Source organism: Phoca vitulina, unplaced genomic scaffold (genome assembly GCF_004348235.1).
Source record: "Phoca vitulina isolate PV1807 unplaced genomic scaffold, GSC_HSeal_1.0 scaffold6, whole genome shotgun sequence".
Lineage (NCBI taxonomy): Eukaryota > Metazoa > Chordata > Mammalia > Carnivora > Phocidae > Phoca > Phoca vitulina.
In genome coordinates, this window is record NW_022589709.1 from 42,478,264 (window position 1) to 42,502,038 (window position 23,775).

Sequence of the window (23,775 nt, forward strand, 5' to 3'; positions counted from 1 at the left end):
ATGCCTTATTTGAATGCAGTCATCCAAGTGGGCCGGGGTTGGCTTTAACCAGTCCAGCTTTTTAGTAGCATGAACTGGAATTAGAATTGGGCCAATAAGACCTCTTCACGTCCTCTCTATCCTTGCTTTACATTTCAAATACTCAGATGAGACAGACAACTCTGCATATATGCAGACATTGATATTTATAGTATGGCTCAAACCCAATTTGTCAAAAGAAACATTTTCTAAAGAACACCCATTAAAGCGCTTCTAAAAAATTCCCCAATTTATACCATTAAATGTTAATTTCCCATTCTGAAACACTGACTTTGGAGTTTTTTCATTGAGTTCAGGGTCTTCCTCCAAACAGTGAGTCGGTACTCCTCTGGTTTTCCCTAGGAACAAAGTGACAGGCTTCCTCAAGTACCCCACCCAAGAATGTAGGACTTTTTTGTAACTTTGGAGGTAGCGCCTTAGGGGTCTTACAGAGACTGTCAACAGCAGAGATAGCAGTGTGAAGAGAAGGCCACCAAGTTTTTAAAAGTCTCGAGTTTTAGAATCCAGAGTACCCTGTAAAATAACTACTCTAAAATCCGGTGGCTGCCCCAGAACAACAATTTTTTATTTTCAGGAGTCTCCGATGGGCAAGCCTGGACTCCAGAGTCTGGGCTAGGAGCTCCAGGCTACTGTTGGGTCCAGGCCTGCTACAGCTCTCTCATTTGGGAGCCTCGGCTAGAGTGGCTAGTGAGGCCTGTTCTTCTCATGGCAGATCCCCAGAGTTCAAAGGGCCACTCAAGTGCATGAGCACATTCAGGCTTATGCTTGAGTCATCGGTCAAAAAAAGATGTACGGCCAAGCCCAGGGTTAAGGGATGGGGAAGTTCACTTAATCCTCTTGTCCACAAAAGTTGTGGTAAGGGTGTGGATGCACAGTTCTACAACAGAGGAACATCAGTTTTGTCCAATAATTCAATCTCCTTTCCTGGACCACCACAGACTTTACCTAGCTACTCTTTCTTTTGTGTCTGGCCTTTCTCCATATCCTCAGTAGTTATAACTGATTTGGTCACCCCTCTGCTTAAGTCAATAGTTCCATTTTAGGAAAAAATTTAAACTTTTTTAGTAAAAACAATAAGTTGTATGGCATGTTTCATTTCTGTTATTTGTGCTGTCTCTCTCCCTTTCTCTCTCTCTCTCCCCACTGCCGACCTTCTAAAGCTAGGGTTTTCTGTACGTGTTACTTCTCTGAACACCTAAACTTTTTCAAGGCTTGTTGTTTTGTGCATGCTATTTCTTCTTACAGAAATTTATTTTATTTATTCGACAAAAATGTATTAAATGCCTGTGCTGTGCCAGGTGCCCAGAAAGATAAGAGACACACTGGAGAACAAAATAAAATTTGTCCATCACTCAGAGAGCTTACAAGAGAGGGAGGGAATGCATCCTCCCCGCCCCTTCTTTGCCACAGTGAACATGCAGTATTTTTAGGGGGGAGTTTTGATCCCCTTTGCCTTCCTCTGTTTTTCCCAGGGGGAGTTAAATTCTTCCTTTTTAATGGTCTCATACTACTTTGCATTAGTGCAGTTAGGTAATATTTTGAAATACAATTAATGCTTTTCTTCTTTCTGTAGTCCCCCTCTTTCCCTCCTCCCTATTCTTTGCCCAGGACAGTTTTTGGACAAGAAACCCCCCTCTGCCCACAAAAAACCCCACATGAAGCTATTGTGGACATTTTAATAGGTGACTGTAGGAAAAATAACAAGATAAAATGGTGTGCCATTGGAGGTGGAGAATCCAGCAGAAAGCAGAGAGAACATAGGCCTTGTCTCCCCGATGAAAAGGATTTTGCCGGCCTGGGGAACGGAGGGAGAGAAAGAGATCTGTGGGTCCGGGGCAGAGAGGACGATGTCTGTACTCTTTCTGGTAGTGCCCTGAGCGTGACGGTGTCAGTACTAAGAATCACAACAATGACAGCACTGGTAATAATAGTGGCTACCTGTTACTGAACACGTACCATGGGCCAGGCATTGTGACTTTACTTCGAGTTACCTCATTTTGCCCTCACAACTCTGTGAGGTATGTAACAGGCACACCCTTACTTTACAGGTGGAAATCTGAAGGTTAGGAAATAGAAAAAAAAATCTGCCTGAGGTCACGAGATATGGCATGCTCAGGGTATGAATCTAAGTGATGCCAAAGTTGGCCTTCTTAAACAATTCGTGATTCTGCCTCCCTGTTGTGAAGCCACGAAACCAGTTGGCTGAGGAACTTAGGCAGAGAAAGCCAGCTGAAGCCCTGTAAAAATGTCTTGTCTCTCTTGCAGGACACAGAGGTTGGCAAGCAGCCCTGAGCCCAAAGAGTCCTACAGACAGGGCAAACAACGAACAATAACCAGAGGCAGGTGCTCCCTCCTTCCTCCCCTATTCCAACGACCCGGGTAAGAGGATTGGATTGAAAGAACTAGGAATTACCAACGTCAAATTTTCCACTAGCTTGGAAGATGGGGGCTGGTGTAAAAAATAATTAAGCATAATTATAGAAAATAATAAATATATTTCTTGTACATACAAGTTTGTAAAATGAGATTTATACCCATTACATAGATTATCTCTATTCTCTCTCTCATCACTTTGCAGTACAATTGGAGTGCTTCCTGTAGATTACAAATAATTAGAAGTTAGGAAATTTCTTTGACTTTGTTACGGATACGCAGTAGAGTGCCAGGCTACCATTTGTCGAGGGATCATTGAAATATCCTTAATAAGATTTCTCTATTACTCTATTTTTGCCCCCACTAAGTTCTGCTCACTTAAAATGTTGAAGTCTTAATTATGAATATAAAGTTCATTAACACAAATAGCTTAATAGCTTAGACCTCAAATGATCTTGCTCTTATAAGTGTATTTCCTTTTTTTTTTTTACCCCTTTCTTTATTCTTTTTTAAAAAAGATTTTATTTATTTATTTGAGATATACATAGAGAGAGAGCGAGAAAGCACAAACAGGAGGAGTGACAGAAGGAGAGGGAGAAGCAGACTCTCCACCGAGCAGGGAGCCCGATGCGGGACTCGATCCCAGGACCCTGGGATCATGACCTGAGCCGAAGGCAGACGCTTAACCAACTGAGCCACCCAGGCGCCCTACCCCTTTCTTCATTCTTAAGATAATTCTTTGAGGATATATCAGAGACTGTAACATGAAAATATTTTAGACAAAATGTTCATTACCCACAGTCTGTCCTTTCTAAGGGCAAAGGGAACTTACACACTGTAATGAGAGTAGCTGCAGAATTCATCAAGAAAAGGGTGTTGATGAAGAGGAAGAGGAAGTGCATTCTCCGTGGAGGAATGATGCCAGAGAGAAGTGTGACAGATGACTCAGCAGAAGGTCTTACTACTACTGTCAAGGGCCAGAGAGCCGAGTACTGTCACCTGAGGGGAAAGCCAGCCAAGGAATCAAGGCTGCTCCTAGTACTGAAGCAACTTCCTGTAAGTCAGAGCTAACGTTGGTATGTGTGGTGACTAGCTAACCAGTTAGTTGCTGCCCTTCTTAGTCACTTCCTTCCTATTCCTCCACTTCTTTGTGGTCCTGTGAGCTCACCAACTCTACAGTCCCACTGACCTCAAGGAGAGGTTTTTCTTTTTCTCTTGAGTAGATATCAGTGTTTACAGCTTCTATTTGAATTCATGGAGAACGATTATGTCAGCAACACCAAGGTACGTGCATACACTTTCAAGTCTGAACTAAAACTGTAAGGCACTTGAGGAAAAGCCTAGGTTCTTATGCTCATTCCTTCATTCACTCACAGACCATTCGGTCACGACCTATGGTTTACTACGTGTTGTACTCTGGTTGCTGGGACTCACACATTCGCTGGAGAGATGGAGATGTGAATAACTTCTATGCGTGATACTTACCATGGGCACCAGAACACAGGCATTCTCCAGATCCAAGAGAGCACAGAAGGGGGAAGGCAGTCCAGAAAATAGAGGAGGATTTCTAGACTTTGAGCTCAATCCTGAAGGATGACGAGCAGTTTGCCAACCGGCTCAGAGAAGAGACGGCACCCAGGAAAAAAGAACAGCATTTTTGAAGGCCCAGCATCATGAAAGTGCACCATGTAATTTCACATGTCATGGTGGGGTGTGAAAAGAGAAGAGGGGAGTTGAGATAGGGAAGAAAGCAAGGCTGTAATTGGCTTTGTGTGCTGTACTTTACAATTTAGAGATTGTTACAGATTTTACTAATAGAGTTACTTTTTAACGGCAACTAGTAATTCTGTTGGCCCACTGGGGACTGATGTGAATGTGCTATTCCTCTCCACTGATGGCAACTGTCACTAGTGATAGGGCAGGAACGGCTGAATCCAGCAGGGACAAAACCAAGTAGGGTGCAGAGCTGGTCAGGGTCTACTGCATAGATTGGCACATGATGGGTGCCTGTGAATGTCCTCGACTTACTGGGGATCGGTATGTGCGCATACAATGATATTCGGTTCTATAATTGGTATAAAGAAAAGTGGGCTGCGGCAGAGTATAAATCTTGGAGCTCACTCAGGTACTAGAAATTCTTAATTACGCCTCTGCTCACAATTACACACACAGAGTTGCCCTTCAGGTTCCTGTGGGACATGAGTAATAGCTATAATATGCGAATATATCTCTGACCCAACCCTTCCTTAGTAAATGGGGGAGTACCTCAGTTCAAGAGAAAAAGAGAAGCATTAGAAGAACTGGTGTGAGAGATAAAATCCTTGAGAAAAAGTCCTTGTTGGTTTTTCTCAAAGGTTTAATCCCCCCCCCCACCCCCGCCCCCCGTCAAAATTAGTCAGTGGGGCAGAGTGGTTCAGAGCAAACTTTGGAGGTAGATCACTCTAGGCTCTTATTCTGACTCTACCAATTAACAGTTGTGGGACCTGTGGCAAGTCAGGTGACATCTCTTAACCTAATTTCTCAACTGTAAACTGGGCATAATAGGACCTATGTCAAGAATAAGAAGAATCAAACAAGGTAATCTGGAAAGTACTTAGCACAATGCCCGTTGCAGTAATCACAAACTAAATTGGTCTTTGTCAGGGTTTTCCAATAAAGGATCTCTTTGGATCTGAAACACATTGGTCACAGCCTTTTCTTTTAAAGTAAACTTTTCTTGCCTATTCCCAAATGCATTACGTCCTGTTCATGTCACATCATAAACCTCTGTCTCTCCTCTCTCTTCTAATGCTTGCTGTTAGGAGCCACAAGGCCCTATTCCCCTCCCCATCTCCCCCCACCTTTTTCTTAAGTAAACTCTACATCCAGCCTGGGGCTTGAACTCACAGCCTCAAGATCAAGACTTGCATGCTCTACTGATTGAGCTTCGATTCTTCAGTAATCATGTCAGGCAGTATTTTTTGAGCTGTGGAATAACACACTAACAATTAATTTGACTATATTTTTTGTCTGCTTGTAAGAACTTGCTCAGGGCTGAAGAAAATCTGAGATCTTTTCTCACTCTAAGTTGACTCCTTAGTCAACGAAAACCGGAAAACTAAAAACTGAAAGTCACTAGGTACAGGATAGCAACTCATTTAAATAATCTTTATACAGCCAAATATTATTTCTTACACTAAAAAACTTGACATTAGAGTGACAATATTGGAAATCCTGGGCTAGTTATATCTCAGTGAAGATTATTTGCATTCAAACTTGAAATCAGGAAGGCTTTTCCAAATAACCAAGAAAACGCCACCACCTGCGAGAGATAAGTTTTGCATAATGATAATTTAGCATATAGAAGATGGGATTTTGAATGAAAAGTCTAGGTTAAAAGATCATGCATTCTCTGGCAACATTTTGGTTTCCTATTAACTTACTGTGTTTTAGTTCTCTCATCTAAAATAGCATCAACAAATCCTTACTTTCCTTTGTTTATAGATCTATTTACCTATCTATGTCTCGCATATGTGAGAATGGTCTGTGTTCCTTGGAGGAAAGCTACTATTTAAATTCAGGGTGTTATTCCTGGAAATGGTAAAAGCCCTGAAGCAGGAATATGCACACTGACCTGCGTGCTGCAGTTGGCAGCCTTCAGGATTCCTGTATGTTTCATTCTCAAGTCATAAAGCTGACAGGTGGGCCCTCAGGTGCACTGGGGAGGTGGAAAGTGTTATGTTATTATTTGGGGATGGCATGGACCATGTCATACGTAACATGCTGTAGATAAGGACCTAGAAAAGCATCTTAGGTTCTTATTGCCATCCTTGAGGGTCTCGGTGTTATTCATAACAGAACTACCAGAGTGTAGCATCTGAGGCATTTTCTATGGCAATGAAAAATAGAAAAGCCAGTACGGTGCGTATGTGGACAGAAGGAATAGTAAGAACTGGTAGGGCCTGTTCCACTCTTCCTTCCTGTGAAATCTGATCTATAGTATCTTTTCTATTGTTTTCTGGCACAAATCTAAATTCTTTGTATCGAACAGTGTCTTAATATTCTGGACTTTGGGTGCCTTATAAGCAGTTACGTGGTTTTCATTTTCTCATGACTCAGTTCAGCCAATCTCCCAACCTGTGTAAATGTCTTCAGCTTTGTGTTGAAATCTTTGTTTTGCTTTACAAGCCCAATATTATCTTGTAGCAGGTGCAGATTCTGTGTTTTCTGAGTTCTTAACGAACATAAATCCCCAGTGGAGATATTTGTCATTCCTTGCATGCCATTGTTCTGATAATGATGCTTATAAAACACAGAGAGACCCTCTCTTAGATTCCATGGCTAAGCATATGTTTCAAGAAAGGCCAATGATCATCAGGAAATGTGGAAATGCCTACGAGCTTTTATAGATATATGTGTGTGTCTTTGAGTAAGTTTGCTAGAGATAAAAGCCATTTTATTTATTGCAACCCTTTGCCTTCAGTGCAGTTCACACAAACTGTGTCACACCGTGAAATTGTTATATATGACCTTTTCTTTGCTGCTGGAGTCATTTAGTTGTTAAAACATAATTTAAAATAATTACTGGAAATGGGCATGATCAGAGAAGTGTTCCAGGGCAACTTTGCAAATAAATACAGAACATTTATAAGCATACTTTTTAAAACCAGTTTCCTAAACGCTACTTAAGAGGTATCTGGGTGAGGGAAAAACGAAACTGGTATTGTCTAGCATTCATGTAGCGTGCATCATAATTTTCCGGAAGCAAGCATCTGGAAATAACAGAATGGTGCACTGACGTCTCTCTCTCTCTCTCTTTCTCTCTCTCTCTCTCTGTAGTTGACAGAAAGAATGACTGGGGATGGAATCTCTGAGGTCAATGACTGTCGTGTTAAGGTTACCTTTAGGATACCCTGCACCCTGCGAGATACAGTGACAGATTCTGTCTTTACAACTTCCTCTTGAACATTTAGAAAGTTGCATGCCTGGGGCACCTGAGTGGCTCAGTTGGTAAAGCGGCTGCCTTCGGCTCAGGTCATGATCCCAGGGTCCTGGGATGGAGCCCTGTGTCGGGCTCCCTACTCAGCGGGGAGCCTACTTCTCCCTCTCCCTTTGCTGCTCCCCCTGCTTGTGCTCTCTCTTTCTCTCTCTGTCAACTAACTAACTAACTAACTAAATAAATAAAATCTTAAAAAAAAAGAAAGTTGTATGCCCATCCTAAAATAAATATGATGATATGAGTGATTTAAGAAAGCTTTGTTAGAAGAGTCTTCCTGCCTCTTTGCTTAGGTCAAAATAAATAAATAATGCTTTTCACAGATACTTTGTTGTGGAATTATTGTCTCTTTCCCCTGACTCACGTGTGAATTTAAAATGCAACGTGTAAATTAGAGGGATAAATCTGACAGTAGCTTTTTTTGTCTTCTTTATAATCAGTATAGCATTAATATGGGAGTATTTGCTTTCTCCACAAATAGATTCGGAAAACAACATAACAAAATTAGGACAGCAGCAACAGGAGCTTTTAAAATATGTTTTTAAAAGCAGGACATGGGGGCGTCTGGGTGGCTCAGTTGTTGGGCATCTGCCTTCAGCTCAGGTCATGATCCCAGAGTCCTGGGATCGAGCCCCACATCGGGCTCCCTGATCGGCGGGAAGCCTGCTTCTCCCTCTCCCACTCCGCCTGCTTGTGTTCCCTCTCTCGCTGTGTCTCTCTCTGTCAAATAAATAAATAAAATCTTAAAAAAAAAAAAAAGCAGGACATGAAGGTGTCCTTTAAGACTTCTTAGGCTGCCTGTACATCAGTATTAGTCGGTGCTCCCAGGGACCCGGATTCTCTAGCTACCGGTGCTACTGACACATCCCAGCATCTGTGGTCTGCCTGGGCCCACTGACAGCAGCGCTGAGGCCACTGAGTAAGTCAAGGCTATCATGGTCTTTGCAAATACCACCAGCCTTAAATTTAAACAACAGTTGAATAAAAAATTGTACATTTCATTAACTGGAGAGGTAGATATTTCCGGGCATAGAAACCTGCCATAAAGGAAGAAAATCTAGGCATTTCCTCCTTCCATTAGCTCTATAACCCTCCATCTCAAAAAAAGTGCTACAGATACGTAGTAGATGAAGGGATAGTAGTTGAAGGGATAGGAGGAGTTCTGTAATTCTTTTGGTTTTTATGTGTATCACTGGCTTCTCAGGCCAGCTGGCTAAGCAGGGACTATTTCTAGCCTAAAGGAAGCTCTAAGGAAGACCTTGTGATTTAGTTGCTAAGTAAGTATTTCTGCAGATGCTGTTATCTTTAGGTAATGATGTCCTACTTTGCAAATGAAACTCTGCATTTATTTTGGAGGAATAGATCTCAGAAATCTTGAGCTTTCTAATCTGGGATTCTGCTATTAACTACTGGTGTTCCTAAAGACACTGACTCTCATTTGTAAAGCACTGGCCTGGATGGGGGCAAATTTCTCTTTGGCTTTATGACTCCGCTTGTGTTTGAGTGCCCACCAGAACTGAAAATATTCTTGTTTCCCAGCCGGAATGGAAAATAAGCTGCCTGGTCTGGCTGGTGTACGACAGCATTCCCAATTGTGACGAGGAGCAGATGTAGCACCCTGTTCGAATGTAATAGAAAGCTGCTCACTGTACCGTGGATAACGTGGTCCCTTTCCACATGTGCTTCCTGCTTCGGAGAAGTCCTTGCCTGCGAAAGGGTGTAATAAACTCTCTGTTTTGTCACCATTGGTTACAGTACTTTAAATAACTCAGATTAGTTTGGGCTAAGCAGGATTGAAAAATATTATTTTTCTTGCCTGTGGGAGCAAATCATGAAAGATTTATTTTTAATCGCTCACTTGCCCTCTTTGCTGAAACTCAGTTTTGTGTTCTTGTTCTTCTTCTTCTTTCCTTTGGAAATGCTATTTTCCACCTGATATTAGAGTGAAATAGTTTGCAGATTGAGTTGTTTAATCCGAACAAATATGACTTCTTTGGCTCTCTTGATTGTTCTGACCCCATTTGTGCAGGAGAATTGACCACCTTGGCTTTCTTGGGCACACTGGGGAGACGTAAGCATGACTTGGGAGTCCAGAGTCATTTTAAAATACTAACTCCATTGTTGGCTGTCCATAGTAAACTGGGAGAATCATTCAACCTCTCTGAGCCTTAGTTTCTTAATATTTCTAAAGCAAATTACACAGAACACAAATAATCTAATATGCTATTTGACCCAGAGTAGGAATATAATATATACTACTTTCTAGTCCCACGCCCTCACGTAGGTCTTTTTGTCATTATTGTTGGCTGTTGTTGTCATAGTCTAGCAACTGGATAATTGCTGATTTTCATGACTGTGATACAATTTTATGAAGAGATACACTTCTAAGCATCTCAGCATTCTTATCAGATGCTACACTCCCTACCCATCCCCACTCTGACCCCCACCCCACCATTCTAGCAAAATGTGAAACAAATAGCTACTTTTTTGCATAGTTTTCTTACAAAGGGAGAATGAGGACTACAAAGTAGTTAAATTTGAGGCTACAGACAGGAAATGAACAGGTGGGAGTAAGACCTGAAATTCTTACTTTCCATGGTGCTATGATAAGCATTACTAGATCATGTTCTCTGCTCAGAATGTCTTATCACCTATTTTGTGTAAGTATCCATAGAGATGGTTTGACATATTGTTTTGTTAATTAAAAAAATCTCACAAAACTTTAGGCTGCTATTATTTTTTAGTGGACAGTATGTTGTGCTCCAACACAGAAATTTAAAAAAAGCAACATTTAAACAGGCCTCCAAATCTATTAAAACCTAACACCTGACGTGAGCCCTTCTCAATCTTAAATTCCAAAGTGAAGTTTCATTTAATGTCATTATCAGCTGCTTTAGCACAATATAGACACATTCTCTGACTAGTGATCATTTTTGGTCTTTACAAATCCTGATTTTTAAAAAAGTGTGCTTCTTTATAATTTTGGATGTAAAGTCATCTGAACAATAACTACAAAAACCCCTCCAGTTAGCTTCCCGCTGCTGCATACATAATATCCCAATTTTCTGACAAGTAAACATAAAGTATATGATGAACTTGACCAGTATTTTGATAAACGTTGAATATAATGACGTATCTTCACAATTTCTTTCTTTTCTGTTGTTACTAAGCCTCTCCAGTAAATAAATAAACCACATTAGTCAGTATTAAGAAGACATTCTCTCATTCATTAACTGGAATTTGTATATTGAACTTAGGTGATTTAATTTTTGAAAATTGTCTTGCTAAAAGTTTCTTATTAATGTTCTTCCTATGATATTCCCTCTTAATTTTTTACTTAATGCTATGGAAATAAAAATACCTCTTTAGATCTTTACTCCAGTCCTTATCTGTTATGGGTTCAATTGTGTCCTCTGAAATTCCTATGTTGAAATCCTAACTCAGTACGTCAGAATGTGACTGTGTTTGGAGACAGGATCTATAAGACATAATTAAGGTGAAATTAGGCCATGAAAGTAGGCCCTAATAGAATATAACTGGTTCCCTTACAGGAACAGGAGATTAGGTCAGAGACACACACAGAAAAAAAAAATATGAAGGCACCAGGAAAAACCTGCCATCTACAAGCTGAAGAGAGAGGCCTCGGAGGAAATCAACCCTGCTGACACCTTGGTCTTGAACTTCTAGCCTCCAAAGTTATGAGAAATAAATTTCTGGCGTTTAAACCACCCAGTCTGTGGTACTGGGTCTGTGCTTGCGGCAGCCCTAGCAAACTAATACAACATCTTACATTTGGTAATAAGGTCTGATGGAGCAAGGATTTCCCATATGAATCTTTTTTTCTGCCAAAGTTCCCCTTCTTTTTTTTTATAATACCACCAAAGTGTGACTGACAAACTTTCTGTGCACAAGTATATTAAAAAATTTCTCTAACAAATATTCTGTAATTCAGACTTGAAACAAATCAAATTAACCTTTTTCCTCAGTTGTAATGAGTTAATGAGATCTTACTGAATGATCCATCACTGAGATAATTTTTACAAAATTGGCTTTAGGACAACATCTTCCAAATTCAACCAATTCTTAAGTCTTATTGCCTTTGCTACTTTTCTCATAAAATACAGATTTTTTTTTTTACCTCATTTTCCCTTCCAATTCTCATTACCTTAACACAAACACTAATGTCTCTTCTGGCCTCATACAGTAACTTCCCAAATGTGCTCACCTACAGACTTTCTCTACCTCCAAAATATTTATTACATAGACTCCAGAGTTATAATTATGACCACAAATTTTTCATGCAAAATGCTTCAATAGTTTCACATTATCTACAGAATAAAATCCAAACTCCCTTCACAAGGCAATAGCACATGCTTCATGAGGTAGGCCCTGCATACTCGGTCTGCTTTGTGTCTATTTCCAACCTCCCAAGCTCAACCCTTGTTTTACTCACTAATACTTATTACCCACAGCTCCTACAATGTGTTGGGCTTTTTAAAAATGTCCGTATATCTTTGCATATGTTATTTTTACCTCCTGTAATGTTTCCTCAATATCCTCCGACCAACTTCTTATCCTCCAAGTTTTAGCTCAAATAATATCTCATCTCTTGGTGAATTCAGATGGGCCTCCTGTGCTCCCATGACATACTGTTTATAGTGCCTTGTCCACCTCCACACTAGATCAATGTATTTCCATATCTGTCTACTCGGTTTCTAGTACCATGCCTTCATGGTGAAGTGACCCAATACCTATTAAGGGAATACAACAACGAAGTGGGTTAGGGCATCACAAAATTGCTCTAAAGTGTTCAAGAAAGTGAACACTTGTATTTACCACAAAGCCTTTATGGAAATGACCATAAAGGAAGATCATTCCAACAGGGTCAATTTTCTCAACAGGAATGATGTAATTTGGGGTTGTATTACAAGCGAGAGAATAATACCAAGCAGGGGCACCTGGGTGGCTCAGTCAGTTAAGCGTCTGCCTTTGGCTCAGGTCATGATCCCAGAATCTTGGGATCGAGCCCCATGTAGGGTTCCCTGCTTAGCGGGGAGCCTGCTTCTCCCTCTCCCTCTGCCCCTCCCCCTGCTTGTGTTCTCGCTCTCTCAAATAAAGAAATAAAATCTTAAAAAAAAAAAAAGAACAATACCAAGCAAATTGTAGTTTTGACAACATGGGCAAAGCAAAGACATGACAATTATAAATGGATATAATTAATATATTATGCTCTAAATTCTATAAGATGTATATACATGTTCTAGATATATTTGTCTAATGTAATGCGAAGTAAATATAACTACTGAATAATAAATTTGATATTTATTAATTCTGTTGAATCTTCTAAAACAGATTTACATCTTCTTTGAAAACATATAACAGCAGTATCATTAAAATAAAATTCTATAATTATATACTTGAAGTAAACTTGAAAGCATTACCAAGCATTAAAAAACATTTAATGGCAAATGTCATTCTTTTTTCCTTATAATAATTTATTTTGGAATTAGTGTGGAGTGGGCCTAGATCTCTTTGAAAAGTTTCTGAATTTGCATGCATAGCTGGTGGGGATGTAAATTAGAAAACATATCTGAAAGCAATTTAGCTTTATGTTTTTAGATTTTTCAAATTGTTCATAGTGTTTGAACTGGTATTTGCAATTCTGGAAGCTAATCTAAAACAAATCAGACATTTACAAAAATCAGAGCTGAAATAAATGACATAGAGACTGAAAGGAAAATAGAAAAGATCAATGAAACTAAAAGCTGTTTTTTTTAAATATAAACAAAACTGACAAACCTTTAGCTAGATTCACTAAGAACAAAAGACAGACGACTCAAATAAATAAAAGTAGAATTGAAAGAGGAGATATTAGAACTGACAATACAGAGAAATATAAAGAATCATAAGAGACTACTATGAAAAATTATACACTAACAATTCGGGACTACCTAGACAAATAGCTAAGTTCCTAAAAACATACAACCTACCAAAACTGAATTATGAATAGAAAATCTGAATAGACTGATTACTAGTAAGAGATTGAATCAGTAATCAGAAGCCTCCTAACAAACAAAAGTCTAGAACCAGATGGCTTCACTGGTGCTTTCTACCAAACATTTAAAGAAAAATGGAAAACAATTCTTTTCAAACTCTTCCCAGAAAATAGAAGAGGAGAAGGAATCACTTCTAAATCCATTTTTTTTTTTTTTTTTTTTTTGAGGCAGCCATTGACCTGATACCAAATCAGGCAAAAATGCTGCAAGGAAGAAAAGAAAATTACAGACCGATATTTCCGATGAACACAGATGCAAAAATCCTCAACAAAATATTAGCAAACTGAATTCAACAATACATTAAAAAAGTCATACACCATGATCGAGTGGGATTTATTCCAGGGATGCAAGAATGTTTCAACATCTGTAAATCAGTCAATGTGATACACCACATTAACAAAGTGAAGGATAAAAATCATATGATCATCTCCATGGATGTAGAAAAAGCATTTGGCAAAATTCAACATCCCTTTATGATAAAAACTCTGAATAAAGTGGGTATACTGCAAATGTTCCTCAACATAATAAAGGTCCTATATGATAAGCCCACAGCTAACATCGCACTCAATGGTGAAAAAGTGAAAGCTTTTCCTCTATGATCAGGAACAAGATGAGGATGGCCACTCTCACCACTTTTATTCGACAAAGTACTGAAATCTTTGTCAAAGTAATTAGGCAAGAAATAAAAGGTGTGAAAATTGGAAAAGAAGAAGTAAAACTATCACTATATGCAAATGACATGACATTATATATAGAAAATCCTAATCATTCCACCAAAAAACTATTAGAACTAATGAAACAAAGTCAGTAAAGTTGTAGAACACAAAATCAATATATAAAATTTGTTTCTACAAACTAATAGCAACCTATTAGAAAGAGAAATTAAGAAAACAGACCGATTTACAATTGTATCAAAAAGGATAAAACATCTAGGAATAAGTTTAACCAAGGAGGTGAAAGACCTATACACTGAAAACTGTAAGACACTGATGAAAGAAATTGAAGATGACAAAAACAAATAGAAAGGTATTCCATTCTCATGGATTGGAGGAATTAATACTGTTAAAAACATTCATACTACCCAAAGCAATCTAAGATTCAGTGTAATCGCTATTAAAATTCTAATGGCCCTTTTCACAGAAACAGGACCAAGAACTCTAAAATTTGTATGGAACCACAAAAGACTCCAAATAGCCCAAGCAATCTTGAGAAAGAAGAACAACGCTGGGGGCATCGTGTTTCCTGACTTAAAACTATATTTTAAAGCAATTTCAAAAAACACGGTATTGGCATAAAAACAGACACATGGATCAGTGGAACAGTGTAGGAGTCCAGAAATAAACCCATGCATTATATAGTCAATTAATATGTGACAAAGGAGCGAAGAATACATAACTGGAAGGGCAGTCTCTTTAATAAATGGTGTTAGGATAACTAGACAGCCACATGAAAAGGAATAAAGCTGGACCATTATCTTATACCATACACAAAAATTAACTTAAAATGCATTGAAAACTTGAACATAAGACCTTAAACCATAAAATTCCTAGAAGAAAACACAGCTTCTTTTTTACATTGGTCTTGGTGATGATTTTTTGGATTTTGATACCAAAAGCAAAGTCAACAAAAGCAAAAATAAACAAATGGGACTACATCAAACTGAAAAGCTTCTGCATGGCAAAGGAAGCCATCAACAAAGTGAAAAGGCAACCTACTAAATGGGAGAAAATATTTGCAGATCATATATCTGATAAGGTGTTAATAATCAAAATATATAAAGAACTCATACAACTTAATAGCAAAAAACCAAACAATCCATTAAAAAATCACAGAAGATGTAAATACATATTTTTCCAAGGAAGACCTGCACACGGACCACAAGTACATGAAAAAGTGCTCAACATTACTCATCATCAGGTAAATGCAAATCAAAACCACACTGAGATACCGTTAGAATGGCTAGTATCCAAAAGACAAGCAATAGCAAGTGTTGGTGAGGATGTGGAGAAAAAGGGAAGCCTTGTACACTCTTGGTAGGAGTATAAATGGTGTAGTCACTATGGAAAATATTATGGAGGTTTCTAAAAAAATTAAAAATAGAACTACTATATGATCGAGCAATTCCACTTCTAGATATTTATTCAAAGAAAATGAGAACACTAACTCAAAAAGGTATATGCACCCCTGTGCTCATTGCAGCATTATTTACAATAGCCAACACATGGAAGCAAACTAAGTGTCCATCAATGGATAAATGAATAAGAAAATGTGGCATATATACACAATGGAATATCATTCAGCCATATAAAAGAATGAAATCTTGCCATTTGTGACAACATGAATGGACCTTGAGGGAATTCTGCTAAGTGAAAGAAGTTAAACAGAGCAAGACAAGTATGAACTCACATGTATGTAGAATCTAAAAACAAAAAACAAAACCAAAGATACAGAGAAAAATTGGTGGTTCTCAGAGGCAGGGGTGGGGGGCTGGGCAAAATGGGTGAGGGTTGTCAAAATGTACAAATGTCCAGGTATGAAATAAATAAGTTCTGGGGACGTAATATACATCATGGTGACTAAAGTTAATAATGCTGTATTGCATATTTTTAAATTGCTAAGAGAATAGATCTTAAAAGTTCTCATCACAAGGAAAAAAAATTTTGTAACCGTGTGGCTAGTTAAATAGACTTAATGTGGCAATCATTTCATGATATATACGAATATCAAACCATATTGTACACTTGAAACTAATATGATGTTACATGTCAACTATATCTCAATTAAAAAAAAACCCAAAATATGCTGGGAAAAAAACCTAAAAATTCTTCAAAATATTAATGGTGACTATTACTGAATTGTGAATTTTTAAAAATTTTTGTTTGCCTTTTCCAAATTATATATACTATTTTTATAATTGGAGATTTGTTAACTTCCAAAGTTATCCCATTGGTCTTAGCATTTTCTTAGAGTTCTAGAGATATAACAAGTAGTTATTGTTGCCGATAGACATGTCTCTCTCCACTGAAAAATGATTTTTAGAAGATCTCATTATCTTCCCATTTCCTCAGTTTATTTCAAGTTAAGATAGCGTTTACTTGTGTGGATACCTCTTGGTTTTATGGAGGGTACTCTACTTCATGAAAACAACAGTGGCCATTATCCTAAATAACCCTAAGCCATTAAGAAAAACCTTTAAAATGCACCTTCAGAACGTCTTGGCAACTTGCTAAAATGGTACGTAAAGAAAGGAAAAATTGGAGATGGGCTATACTGTATATTTCCTAACGAGCCTTTCCTCTAAGTCTGGTAATAAAAGGTCATGTTTCTATCCCAGATAGCAATAATAGAGAGGCTTCCTTGAGAAGGCTGGTGACAGTATGTATATGCCAACTATCCATTCTTTCCTATGTCTCATATTTACTGTTCATTCCTGATCTTCCTCTGGGTGGTTTTTATTTGTAAAGCAAAAATATGTGCTTTTATTTTAATTCCTTGCTCTTGTTTTCATGCTTAGTTTCCAATGGCACAGTCCTTATTTCAGTCAGGAATATTTAACTATATCCTCTGGGAATAAATTCGTATTTGCTCCTCCAGCAGTCCCACGGAGGTTTTTTGAGTAAATGACTTACTAAAAATATCCCATTCTTTTCTGAATCATTTTGAATGATCATTTCTAAAGGAAGCATCTTCTTTTAGCCTGGAAACACTGACAGAGACTGATGCTCCACTGTTTCCAGTCATTTTGAACACCAAACGGAAGGAGCAAATAAATCCAGTTCTTTATTATCTGAGGACCTTATGGATTTATAGGACCAAAACGATGAAGAGAAATGCTTTAATGCTTTCATGTTCTTTCCATTCCCCTCCTAAGTTTTAACTTTGGCCATTTGCTTTTCCAAACCCGCTGCCAAGTCTTCATACTGCTGAAACAACCCGCAGCTCAGCGTAAACACACTAGCACTACTGGAAGGAGGAGGTGGTGACCGGGGAGACCTGGCTGCAGGGCTCACTCAAGACCTCCTGTCTGTATGGGCAGCTTCCCAAGCTCCAGGACAGAGGCCTTACCCTGTACCAGTCCAGTGCCATCCTGCGGCACCTGGGCTGCACCCTTGGGCTGTTCGGGAAGGACCAGCGGGGAGGCGGCCCTGGTAGATGCGGTGAATGAGGGTGTGGGGAACCTCTGTGGCAGATACATCATCTCATCTACACCAACTATGAGGCAGGCAAGGAGGGGTATGTGAAGGCACCAGCAGGGCACCTGAAGACGTCTGAGACCCTGCTGTCCCAGAACCAGGGGGGCCAGGCCTTCATCGTGGGCCACCAGATCTCCTCCGCAGACTACAACCTGCTGGACTTACTGCTGATTCACCAGGTCCTGCCCCCCACCCCCTCTTCCTGCCAGGATTCCTTCCCCCTGCTCTCTGCCTACTTGGCGCACCTCAGCTCCTGGTCCAAGCTCAAGGCCTTCCTGGCCTCCCCCCGAGGCGGTGAACCTCCCCATCAACAGCAAACAGAAGCAGTGAGAGCCTGTGGCACTGTGGGCAGGAGGCCGGGGCTGCCTGCCTTCTTTTCCCCAGGACCAATAAAATTTCCAAGAGAGAAAAAATAATAATAATAAAAAATAAAAGCATAGTGTTTTTCTCAAAGAAAAATTACTACCTAACCATTTCCCCAGATACCAGTGTGACACATGAACTGACTGATGGAGGAGGTGGCCTTGCTAGGACCAAGAGTTCAAATATTTTAAAGGAAATTTTAGTAGCAGAAAAGAGATGTTAACTGGCGTATGTGCCATTGGAAAATTTCCTAGGTATTTTGTTTTAGAGAAAAATTTGTTTGCAGGAACTATTTCCTGAATTCAGAGACAACACATCACTAATGAATGACACACAAGGAATATAGCTCATTACTAATGAGATTATTTGAAGATATTCTTAACAACTGCTCAGTGAGAATCAAATATAAGCATATGATTCTTGAAATGCCAGAAGGATCATTTGAGCATTGACCATTTTACAGGTTCTCATGAATGATTAAGGAGAACATGAGAAAAATGTATTTAAATTCTTTGTATATGATCGTGGGGTGAGTACAGTAGAATATGTGGAAATATCAAAACTTTCAGGACAGAAAGCCACAGTTTTCTAATCTATGAAATACATATAATAATTCCTATCTTGGAACTACTTGTGGATTAAATGTAAAAATATATTTGTAAGTGGTTCATCATGGGAATGATACGCTGGAACTAGGATGAGACATTTAAAGATGGCTGAATATTGGGAAATTGCTTTCACCCCATTGGGTAATGTACCCAAATGAATGACAATTAAGATTTTGGAAATGAGAACTGGGACATAGTCTTATTGGCTACTGTGATGTGATATATTGCTTTGTCATGAAGAATAGCCAATAGAGGGGTGCCTGGGTGGCTTAGTCGTTAAGCGTCTGCCTTCGGCTCAGGTCATGATTCCAGGGTCCTGGGATCGAGCCCCGCATCGGGCTCCCTGCTCGGCGGGAAGCCTGCTTCTCCCTCTCCCACTTCCCCTGCTTGTGTTCCCGCTCTCGTTGTGTCTCTCTCCATCAAATAAATAAATAAAATCTTAAAAAAAAAAAAAGAATAGTCAATAGACTGTTGCAGAGGTAGGAGAGAAAATAAGAATGAAGATGGTCAAATTGAATGAGTAGGTTGAAGTGTTAAAGGTGCTGAGAGAGATGAGGAAACCAAGCATGACTTGATAAAGAAGAAAACTGCCTGAATACCAGGTAATAACTATCTGATCTCGACTGAAGAAAAAGATGAACGATAACAAGCAAAGCTAATTATAGAAGGTGATCTGTTATGATAGGAATTTGCGGAAGTGTATAACATAGCTCCCTGCTTGAAAATATTCACTTACTTGTCCTCAGGATTCATATTTGATTCCTATTGCTGGTCACATTTCTTAGCCCCTAGAATATACTAAATAAATGTTCTTAAAGAATGAATGAGCATCTTAGGTTGGGCTCCCCAGCAGAAACAGACTCTCAAATAAGTATTCAAGTGCAAGTCATTTATTTGGAAAGTAATCCCAAGAAGCCTCAGTAGAAGAGTGGAGAAGTAAGACCAAAAAAAAAAAAAAAAGGGGGAAGGATTCTCAAAAAGGGCATGTTAGCGAGCAAGTGACCACTGTGGGCTACTGGGGCTCATTTCTACTGGCTTTCTCTGAGAGATGATGTAGAACCCCCATTCTGATTGGTTGAGGGCTGCTGCTGAGGGCATCCACTCTCTATTACCTTGCTTCTGAGCATGCTCCTATGGCAGAGAAAGCCCTCAGACAGAGGTTCCAAGGTGCTTCTGGAAAGAAACTGCAGGCTGTATAATGGTGATTACTGAGCGACAAGGAACAGGGCACAGATAGTGTCTGCTCCAATGAGGGAATGAGTAATGCATGACTTACAGCTTCCTTCCCTTGGATCTGTAGGTCATTTCAGTCTTCAAATGACCAAGAGTGAAATGCCAGTGCCTAAGTAACCATCAAGCCATATTAATGAACATTTTCTTTATCATCATAGTTAACTTCTGGGAGAAAACATATTTTATAGGAAAAGAAACACCAGAGGGGAGAAGTCACTGATGAAGTGTATATAGAATGGGTGGTAAAGAGTCCTCGAAAATAAATTTGTGACAGCAGTGTTGCCTAGGTCAGGACATTTTTATGAAGATTCTGATAATAGTTACCCTATATGATAGGATAAATGTAATTGCATCCTGGAGAAACTGTGAAGCATGTAAACTTCATCCCTCCCTCCCCCCTTCCCCCCCTTCCTCCCTCTTTTCCATCTTTCCTCCCTTCCAAAATAGATATAAATATTAAATAGTTTTCCTCATCTTCTTGTAGGATTTAAGAATTCAGACGATAGTGATACAAAAAAGAATCCTCCAATTTACAGAAAATTTATGTTTGCTCCCTTTCTAGTTAGGGTACTTAGAAAAGTTTCTAGGATTTTGAACATTCAACCCAATTCTATACTTGTCTGACCTTAATAGGAGCCTAAGGCAAGCACAGAAATCAGAGTTTGGCCCAATATACTCACCCAGAGGAATTAACTGTCAAATATATTTCATTTACTAGATTGCAAATTTTTAATGTCCACATTCACTCTTTTCCACAAAAGTTCAAGAGTAGTTATATTTAAGCAGGACTACATCCTCATGAGACGTCCCAATTTGTGTTATTAGCCAGTTCAAACTTCGAAGAATTAGCAGTTTGGAACTGAGCATTTTATTGCTGCCTGCTTTTTATTTGTCTCTGTTTGGTAATGTAAAATATGGACTATATCCTGTTATCAAGCTCAAACACTGAACATTTTATTCACTGGCTATTCAAAAAAAGGTGGGATTTTAAATATACCTGCATTATGTGGATAATTTTTTATTGCATTTTAATTAGATACAGCCTTAGGAAAAGTTGTGAAAACATTCTTACATATTCTTCTGGATGTCAGTTGCCTAGGGTAGTTCAAATTTTAGATTTTTCGCCTTCAGTTTTTCTTTTATTTTGATGCTTAGAAATAAATACAGTATTTACTCTTTGTCAAAATTACAAAATAGAATATTTCTCAATGATTTTTCCTTTGAACCACTTTATCCACAGAACTGTGAATTTAATATGTAATCACTACATTTTTCTGTAGATACTTTTCCATTTAAATATCTAGTTTAAATATTTTTCCATTCTATTCTATTAAATAATTTACATTTGAATATTTAAATTTAAATTTCTTCTATTAAAAAATGAAGTGATCATAACTGCTCACTTTGAATCTCAGATTGATGAAAAATCATTGTTCTCAATCTTTTTATAGATTTATTATAATGACTATTATTAGCACATAAACCTTTGTGGTATCAGGGCCAAAAGGAGATAGCACACTCACTAACAGTAGATATAATTTATGGTGTGTGCTTATAGAACATCTGAAAAAAGCAGCTATGGCTGTGTTCTTAAAGATCAGAACTCAGCCATAGAAACATGAAGAAATATTATTCAATGTATAAGAATAATTACTAATACTTTGTGTTATTTTGTACTTCCTTAATTTATAACTATTAGATCATTAAAAATAATATTTGAGTGTTTGAAGATCATTGTTACTTACAAAGAAACTTACAAGATACAGAAACTACAGAAGAGTGTTTTGGTAGAGGATGTGGTTAGAGACTGTAAGAAAAAAAGTCAATTAATGCTAAGACATTGCAAGCCATTATCTTATCTCAATATTTGTTTTTTTCGAAGTGAAATAAATCCTATGAGATCCTAACATCTGTATATACAAAATTCAATAAAACAAACTGAGTATGCTCATATAGAGATATTGTATAGGGAGATGTTTTGTGATAATTACCTTTTTTAAAGCTCAGTACATTTTAGGGAGCCATTGAAATAAATTTCAATTCTTAATGAAAAGTTTTCCCATTACCCAGTTTGGACCATCTTGAAATTGGAGCCCTAACTGAATGTGGATAGTATTTTAAAATTTTCCATCCTTTATATTTTACAAGTATTTTTTGATAAACAAATGTATGTGCCTGATCAAAAATTTAAATTATTCAAAGACATTAGTATAATGAAATTGACTTTCTGCCTGTCTCCTTGTCCCATAGCTTCCTCCCAGAGGCAACTAATATTAATTTCTATGTTTCTTCCAGCAATATCTATACTTTCACAATAATATAAGCAAAATTTCATGATCTGTTATATATAAACAACTATATATATCTTTGGATTAACATATTATATACACGGGACGCCTGGGTGGCTCAGTCGTTAAGTGTCTGCCTTCGGCTCAGGTCATGATCTCAGGATTCTGGGATCGAGCCCCACATTGGGCTCCCTGCTCAGCAGGAGGCCTGCTTCTCCCTCTCCCACTCCCCCGGCTTGTGTTCCCGCTCTCGCTGTGTCTCTCTCTGTCAGATAAATAAATAAAATCTTTAAAAAAAACAAAACAGAAACAAAAACATATTATATACACAGTTTGGTGAGTTACTTACTCACTTAGTATGTTAGATATTATTTCATTTACAACGTAAGTTACAATTCTAACTCAGTTTTTAAATTATTTTTATATTACATTAGGAGGATATGATTTTGTGTGTTGGGTACCCTATTGTCAGACATTTGAGTCATTTCCATTCTCTTCACCAATGAACATTTACAGCAATCAACATTTTTTTTACCTATGTCTTTGTATACAGACAGATGTGTTTCAATAGAATAAATTCCTAAATGCAGAGCTGCTGCTTTTAATTTTTATAGATATTAATTTTAATAGTAATTGACCAAGTTCCCTTCATATAGTTTTTTTATCAAATGATATTTTAAATTGGAAAAGTAATTAAAAGCCTATTATTTTGGCTCTCAAAATTAAGTGTCTATACCACTCATTTGTCACTTAGCCTAGGTGATTTTATATTTATTTCTCTAAAATAGATGTAAAAGTTCCTAATGGCTGCTGTAGTATCTTCCGTATTCTGCTATTCTTACTGCTAAGCAATAAGGCCCATTTAAAACTCCTCTAACTGATAACTAATACATCCATCATCTCAGTTTTGCTTTAGTATCAATTGGCTCTTAATATTAGTAAGTTACTGCAAAATCCTACATTTGAACAGAACTGGAAAATGAAGAAATAATACAAATAGTCATGTTTTATAGGGTGTCACACGTGTTGTTGCTTTTACATTATTATTTATTAATTTTTTAAAAGGTCGTATCTGTGCATCAAATCACAAGGAATAGATAGATCTTTTTCCTTCATCCATCCCTTGGGCACAGCCGGTCCTGAGCACCTTGCTCTAGAATGTTGCAACAGGAATTTCAAACATCAAAATAAAAACATAAGGAGGAAATCCCCATCCTGTGATATATGGCGGCTGGTTACCTCCTTTACAAATAGGAAGATTAAATTACTACCAAAAAAATGCTGATTTTTAGATTGCCTATGCTAGACAGTTGTAAGCATAGCACTGAAATAACACTGAAGAGACTACAGGATCCTGTGGAGAGGTGTCTCTAACACCTGAACTATATACTGGACAGGCAAGTTGGTTATAAGTGCAGTAATACCCTTGGATGATGACAAAAGGAAAGAAAAAGTATCGAGTTTCACAAATTGTTTGTACTCAAATATATTTTCTCAGTTGTAGGTCCTCAGCTATTTTATTGAGTGGAAAGTTTTGAGTTGAAGAGTTTCAAGAAGAATCATGGTGCATTTTTTTAATGTCTCAGGAAACACTTTTTATGGTAACTTAGTCTATGAACAAACTCACATTTTTAGGCATTAGAATAT